Source organism: Bos javanicus, chromosome 29 (assembly GCF_032452875.1).
Source record: "Bos javanicus breed banteng chromosome 29, ARS-OSU_banteng_1.0, whole genome shotgun sequence".
NCBI classification, from domain to species: Eukaryota; Metazoa; Chordata; class Mammalia; order Artiodactyla; family Bovidae; genus Bos; species Bos javanicus.
Window position 1 is genome coordinate 5,386,072 of NC_083896.1, and position 7,247 is coordinate 5,393,318.

The following is a 7,247-nucleotide window of genomic DNA, read 5'->3' on the forward strand; positions in this document are numbered from 1 at the left end:
TTATTTCATTCTTTTTATGGCTGAGCAGTACTTCATTGTATAAATATACTACATTTTCTTCATCAACTCATCTGTCAACGAACATTTAGGTTTCTTCTATGCCTTGGCTAAATAGCCATCCTCTGGTTTTGTCCTCACATGGCAGAAGGGGCAAGTCTCTACTAAGCTTCTTTTTTTTTTAGGGCTTCTTTTATAAGAATCCCATTAATAAGGATTCTTTCCTAATGACCTAATCACTTTCCAAAGGCCAAACCTCCTAACACTATCATTTTGGGGGTTAGAATTTCAACATTTGAACTGTGGGGGACCCAGACTTTCAGACCATAGCTTCTGTCTTCTGTGCTCCAGAAGGATGTGTTCTCAGAGACCTTCTGGCTCACTCCCTTTGATCCTTTTAGATCTCTACCCAGATGTAACCTTCATGATGGGTATTCTCTGGCCAGCATACATCCCCCAAACCTGTACTATTTATATATATCCCTGCTTTAATTTTCTTCCAAGAACTTTACAAATGTGATGTATTATAAATGTTATTCTTCTTTATTTGTTGTATGACTTCTTTTACAAGATTATATCCTACTGAAGTCATTGATTTGTTTCTTTTTGTCCATTTCCATATCTCTCTGTGGACCTATAACAGTGAGCAACATATCACATGCCCTCCTATGAAAGAATGGTTCATTAGGAAAACCATCTTAAATGATCAGGGTAATTTTGTTATTGTCCTGCAGTATTTTTACAGCACTATGTACAGATTTCTCTTTAATGAAATATTCTGTAATATAGCCTGCTGATGTATCTTCTTTAGAAGTCATTGAGTTCTTTGAAAATGAAAATGTAGTTCAACTTCTTTAGTTTCAGGCTCTCCATTCATAAATGTGAACCAATGAATAATAAAACCCCAAATCCTTAGCTAGGCATCTTGCCATGGCTATAATTACATTGCCAGCCATATCTCTCACTGCCTGCCTCGTACCATATGTACTAATTAATAGGAGCTATCTACATGCCCCAAATAATTCTATGATTTTTTCTCATATTTAGCTTTCTTGTCCCTTAGATCTCTGTGTTATGAATTTACAGGTTCTACTAAAACATTAGCTTCAGGGTGATTTTTATTTTTTTGAGAAGCTTTACATTCAAAGTTTATTAAACTCCTACAGAACTGTTTTTTTACCTTCATCCGAGTGACCCTTGCATTTTGTTTTGTGATACTGCATTTTCTTGTCTCTACTGAAGTATTAGTGGTAGATATTGCTTTATCAAGATAATCAGGAAAAATCTTTTATTTACCTATTGGGGTCATTCAACATGAAATCCTACATTGAAGGTCATGTTTTTCCATATGCAGCTCTCTTTGATCACCCTCTCAGGGGACATTATGATTTAATTCAAGTTCTTCCACTGTAAGTTACCAGGTTATTTGTTCCAAACTGGCTCTAAGGGATTCAGGGTCTGCGGCTTACCTCCCATGCTCTGAGTGTGTTGGTCACTTTTTTTATATTTCGTTGATTTTCCTGTTTCTTTTTCCAAATAGACTTCATTTGCATCAGAAGGTGCTCCTGCAAAATAACTATTATTTGTAGCACTAGAATAGCAAAGTTAGTACATTTCAGATATTTTAAAGAAGATATAAGGGGATGAACATGGGACAAACAGTAAAAAGAGCAGATATGTCAGTAATTTTCCTTTGGAATACTATCTCCTAAATCTGGGGAGATCAAACAAAGATGGAATGTCTAAATTTGAAAAAATGTAATCCATTATCTGAGGAATCTAGCATTGAATTTATAATAACCTGGTCAGTTTTCAGAAGTGAATCTTGCTTTTGTTTCTGGGTTTGGTTTTTTTTTTTTTTTTTTCATGTTACACATTTTTTTAAGTCAACATGAACAAATTCCTAGAAAGACACAAATTACCAAAATTAACTCAAGAAGAAATGGAAAATGTGAACAGGCCTGTATGTAGTAGAGAGAGTGAATCGATAATGAAAAATTTTCCAACAATGAGAAGCCAAGAACCAGATGGTTTCACTGATGAAATGCACCAATCATTTAAAGAAGAATCAATACTAATCTTTCTCCAACTCTTCTAAAATAATGGAAGAGGAAGGAATACCTTTTAATTCATTCTGTGAGGTCTCTTGCTTTATATTTAATTGTGAAATATTAGCCCTCAGTTTTCCTGTGGCACTGTTAGAAAATGTTGGCCAGTGTTTCTAAATCTGCTATAATTAGAACAGGACCATTATAATCATGTTTGTGGTAGCCAATGACTTTTACTGAAACTAGATATTTATCTTCCACACTGTGTGCACGCTTAGTGGCTCAGTTGTATCTGACTCTCTGCGACGCCATGGACTGTAGCCCACCAGGTTCCTCTGTCCATGGGATTCTCCGGGCAAGAATATTAGATTGGGTAGCTATTCCCTTCTCCAGGGGATCTTCCTGACCCAGGGATCAACCCCACGTCTCCTGTATTGCAGGCAGATTCTTAACTGTCTGAGCCACCAGGGAAGCCCATCTACCACATTACTTCTGAAGTACCAGCATCCTAATCCTCATCAATTTCATCATCATTCCTCTCTTTCAGCTCAACAGAATTTAAACATCAGGAAAGCAAGGATGATATCTAGTTTCTTCACTGCTTTATCTCTAGATTTCAGAATAGTGCCTGGCACATGGTGTTCAAAAATTGTATTTGTTAATAGCATAAAGTGATAATGGTTGTTAACCAATGTATTTTCCTCAGTGCCTATCAGATACAGGGTCTTCCACATTTTAAAGTTCAGTCAGAGATATTACTTACCCTGTAGTGCTCTGCAACCTGCATTACTGAATAGTGTTCATGAGTGGCATGCCCTGTGGAACGAGAGCAGAACAAGCACAGCAGGCTCTTGTCAGCTTCACAGAAGTAGAGCTTTATCACTTGGTGTGTCCTACACATCTGCTTGGCAGAGCCAGGTAACTGGCAGATAACTGAGTTTCCGGTGGAACGAATATGTTTCTTAGCAAGAATAGTGCTTTTGAGGTCCATTTTTGGAGATGCCGCCTTGCACACAGGACAGCAAGTAACTGTTGGGGCATCTTCCCACAAGAGACAGAGGCAGGGAGTACAGAATCGGTGCCCACACCTAATGGTGGCAGGGTCTGTGAACGTGTCCTTGCAGATGGAGCAGATGATCTCAGTGGGGAGACACTGTGCGGAAGCAGATGCCATGTTTCTAAGAAAACAAAAGGAAAGGACTTTCTTGACTTTCAGCATGTGAGCTGAGCTTAAGCTTTCTCTCGCCAATACACATATGTCCTATAGGAGGACAGCCCATGTTTTGAGGATGGTGAAGAAAAGAGAGTCCTATAGACCAGTAAAATGTGTTATTATTTTCCACCATTGGCCTCCAGCACTACTTCTCAGTTCCCTATTAGAAATCCAGTATTTTCCACATATATTATCTCTTTTTCAAAGACAAAGAATCAGAGGTTCTGGGATCATTCATAGGCAGCTAATCACATTGTGTCCGAAACTATCACAATTTTCCCCTTTTTTACTCGCTCTGATTGGTTAACACAAGGTATTTGTTCAAATCCTGGCCAATGAAATAAGACGCTAAAATTCCTAGGACAATTCTAGAAAAAATTTTCTTGTTCCAGAAGAGATGCACAGAATTAACGGATGGCTTTTTCTGTTTCTGGTCATTTTCCAGATATAATGCCCACTTGCATAGCCATTTTGTGATCACAGAATGAGTTGGCCTGAGGAGAAAAGCCAATAGTCTAAGGATAACAAAAACAGAAAGAAATGGTTTTTAACAATGGCATTGAACAATAGTTAACTAATTCTGAAGAAGCCAATTCCCAACTAAATTAACACAAATCTCTAGACTTAAAATCCTAGCAGAAGAAAGTTTGTGTTTACCACCACATACAAAAAGAACTTTGCACAGGATCTACTGCCATATACATGTCGGGGGTTCAACAAAAATCATGCAGCATATCATAAGGCAAGAAAAATTTAGTCTAAACAGACAAAGCAGTCATCAAAACCAGACTTAGATATAAAACAGATATTAGAACTATTAAGATAACTAAGATAGTAACGATGACCCTATATGCAAGACAGCAAAAGAGACGCAGATGTAAAGACCAGACTTTTGGACTCTGTGGGAGAAAGCGAGGGTGGGATGATTTGAGAGAATAGCATTGAAACATGCATATTATCATATGTGAAACAGATCACCAGTCCAGGTTCTATGCATGAGACAGGGTGCTCAGGGCTGGTGCACTGGGATGACCCTGAGGGGTGGGATGAGGAGGGAGGTGGGAGGGGGGTTCAGGATGGGGAACACATGTACACCCATGGCTGACTCATGTCAATGTATGGCAAAAACCCTACAATACTGTAAAGTAATTAGCTTTCAGTTAAAATAAATTAATTAATTTAAATAATAATAACTATGATTAGTATGTTAAAGACTTTTATTAAAAAGATGTTGACAACATGCAAGATAGGTAATTTCAGGAAACAGATGAAAAGTATAAGATAAGCAGATAGGCTAGATATAACATATGCAGAGAATTTTATGTTTGGGTTCAGAAGTAGGTACAAGTAAGAAAATTACCAGTGAGCATGGGAGTATGTCAGTGTAAAATACAAAAACTAAACACAAAAAGGAAAAACAAAGAGTAAAAAATTACAACAGAACAGAGCATCAAAGAGCAGTAAGACAACATTAAATGTTGTTTAACATCGTTTAACATCTGTGTGATTAGATTTCCAGAAAGAAAATGAAGATATAATAGGGCAAAGTGAAGTGAAAGTCACTTAGTCATGTCCAACTCTTTGCAGGCCCATGGACTATACAGTCCATGGAATTCTCCAGGCCGGAATACTGGAGTGGGTAGCCTTTCCCTTTCTCCAGGGAATCTTCCCAACTCAGGGATCGAACCCAAGTCTCCCACACTGCAGGCAGATTCTTTACCAGCTGAGCCACCAGGGAAACCCAACAGGGCAAAAGAAGCATTTAAAGAAATAATTTTAGAGGCTCTTCCAAAATTAGTGACAGACAGCATAAAAGAGATCTGTGATATTCAGAGAATATCAGACAGAAAAATACAAAACGAATAAGCAAACAAAAACACAACTAGGCAAGTTATATTAAAACTAAATAAAAACAAATAACAAAGAGAAATTCTTTCTTTCCTTCTTTCTTTTTACAAAGATAAATTCATTAAGGGAGTCACAGAAATAGGAAAAATAAAGATTATGCACAGAAAAATAAAGATAAAAATTAGAGCAGAAACCATGCAGACAAGAAAACAATTAAGTGACATCTTTAGATTGCTGAAAGAAAACAACTGTTCACCCAAAATTCTCATATCTAGTGAAAATATACTTCAAAAGTAAAATATTAGAATTTTTCAAAAAGAAGAAAGAAAACTTGAGGGAATTCAGTTTCATCAGGTCTAATCTATAAGAAAGAGATAAAGAAGCTCTTCATTTAGAAGCATATGGTGTGCTAAGAAGAAAATTGATCTACTCACAAAAAATAAGTGATACTGGAAATTGAATAAAGGCAAAACATAAGCTCTTATATTTTTCTTTAACTCACTATTTTTTTAAATTTTTTTTTAAACTTTACAATATTGTATTGGTTTTGCCATATATCAACTATTTAAAGCAATAGCTTAACAATGAACCATGTGTTTATGAAACTTATGACAAAAATGACACAAGAAATAGAAAAGAGGAATTGGAAATATTCTAAGGATTTTACATTAAATGAAAAGCAATATAGTATTACTGAAAGTGGACAAAGATTATTTAAAGAGGTATATTTTGAACGGGGCTTCCCTGGTGGCTGAGTGGTAAAGAAACCGTCTGCAATGCAGGAGATGCAGGTTTGATCCTTGGGTCAGGAAAATTCCCTGAAGAAAGAAATGGCAACCCGTTCCATATTCTTGCCTGGGAAATTGCATGGACAGAGGAGCCCGGCAGGCTACAGTCCTTGGGGTCGCAAAAGAGTCGGACGCGAGCTAGTGACTAAACAACAAGAACATTTTAAGCTAACTATGTATATTCATAGATGATAAAGCTATGAGTGTAGAAAATCCCAAAGAATCTTGTCGGGAGCTGCGGTAGGCATTACTGACAAAATGGAGGCATGGCCCCAGACCCCTCTCCTCATTCCGCAGGCACGGATCCCGGGATGAAGGAGTTAGGCCTTGTAATTCTGACTTGTCTTTTCTTCTCCTCAGCTGAGTTGACTGAAAAGGAATATTAAGGTGCTTATTGTTCTTGAGAGGAGCGTAAGAAGGCACAAAAGCCTTCTGTAGCTGTGCTCAGAAAATAATTCATAAAGTTAATCACTGACATTTGTTCAAGGACTTTTACAAAAGAGTGTTCCAGGATGAGCACAGAGGCCATAGCTTGAGGCCATGGGAGGGATTGCTATCTGAAGCTTATTTGTGAGGAGAATGTTTATGACAAAGGAGTTTACTGAATTTAGGGCTTAGAAATAATTAAAACAGAAGTTAAAGATTTAAGGAATGTTGTAAAGTTAGCATATTTTACTATAGCTTATAGAAGTTAGGAATTTTTAGAGACGCTATAGCTAGAAGCCTTTTTAAGAGACAGTGAGCTCAGGATGTTAGGGGCAAACAGGATTTAGGAAGATAAGTAGTAAACTGAGGAATGTAGCATGAGTTACAATGTAATCACAAGTTAACTACAGGACACATTAGAAGAGGTAGATAATAGATGATAAGGCTGATTCCCAGAGAATCACTAAAGCAGGAACTCTGTTTGAAGAGCAACAATGATTTATGGAGATAATAAATCTGGGAGAGGAGGAACTGAAAATGTCAAACCTCTGGCCCAGTGTTTTTGTAAAAATATAAAAGAGAATCTTAAACTTGGAATAAACAGGCAGTCCACAGAAAAATGAGAGGCTGTCTCATTGCAGACACTGTCCATCTCTTCAGGTTGAATCCCTGGCTGCTGGAGTTGGACTCTGGCAGAATCTAATATAAAACATCCTGGAAGTAATAAGCAAATTTAGCAAGGTCAGAAAACAAAGGGCCAATATATAAAAATTGATTTTAATGCCACACACCTGTATGAAAATTTTGTATTTGAATTTCTTTAAACTTCACATTTATAATAACTTCAAATAATGAGTTAGTCAAATGCAATAAGTTCTAGAGATTTGATAAAAAAAAAATTGTACCTATAGTTAGTGATATTGTATT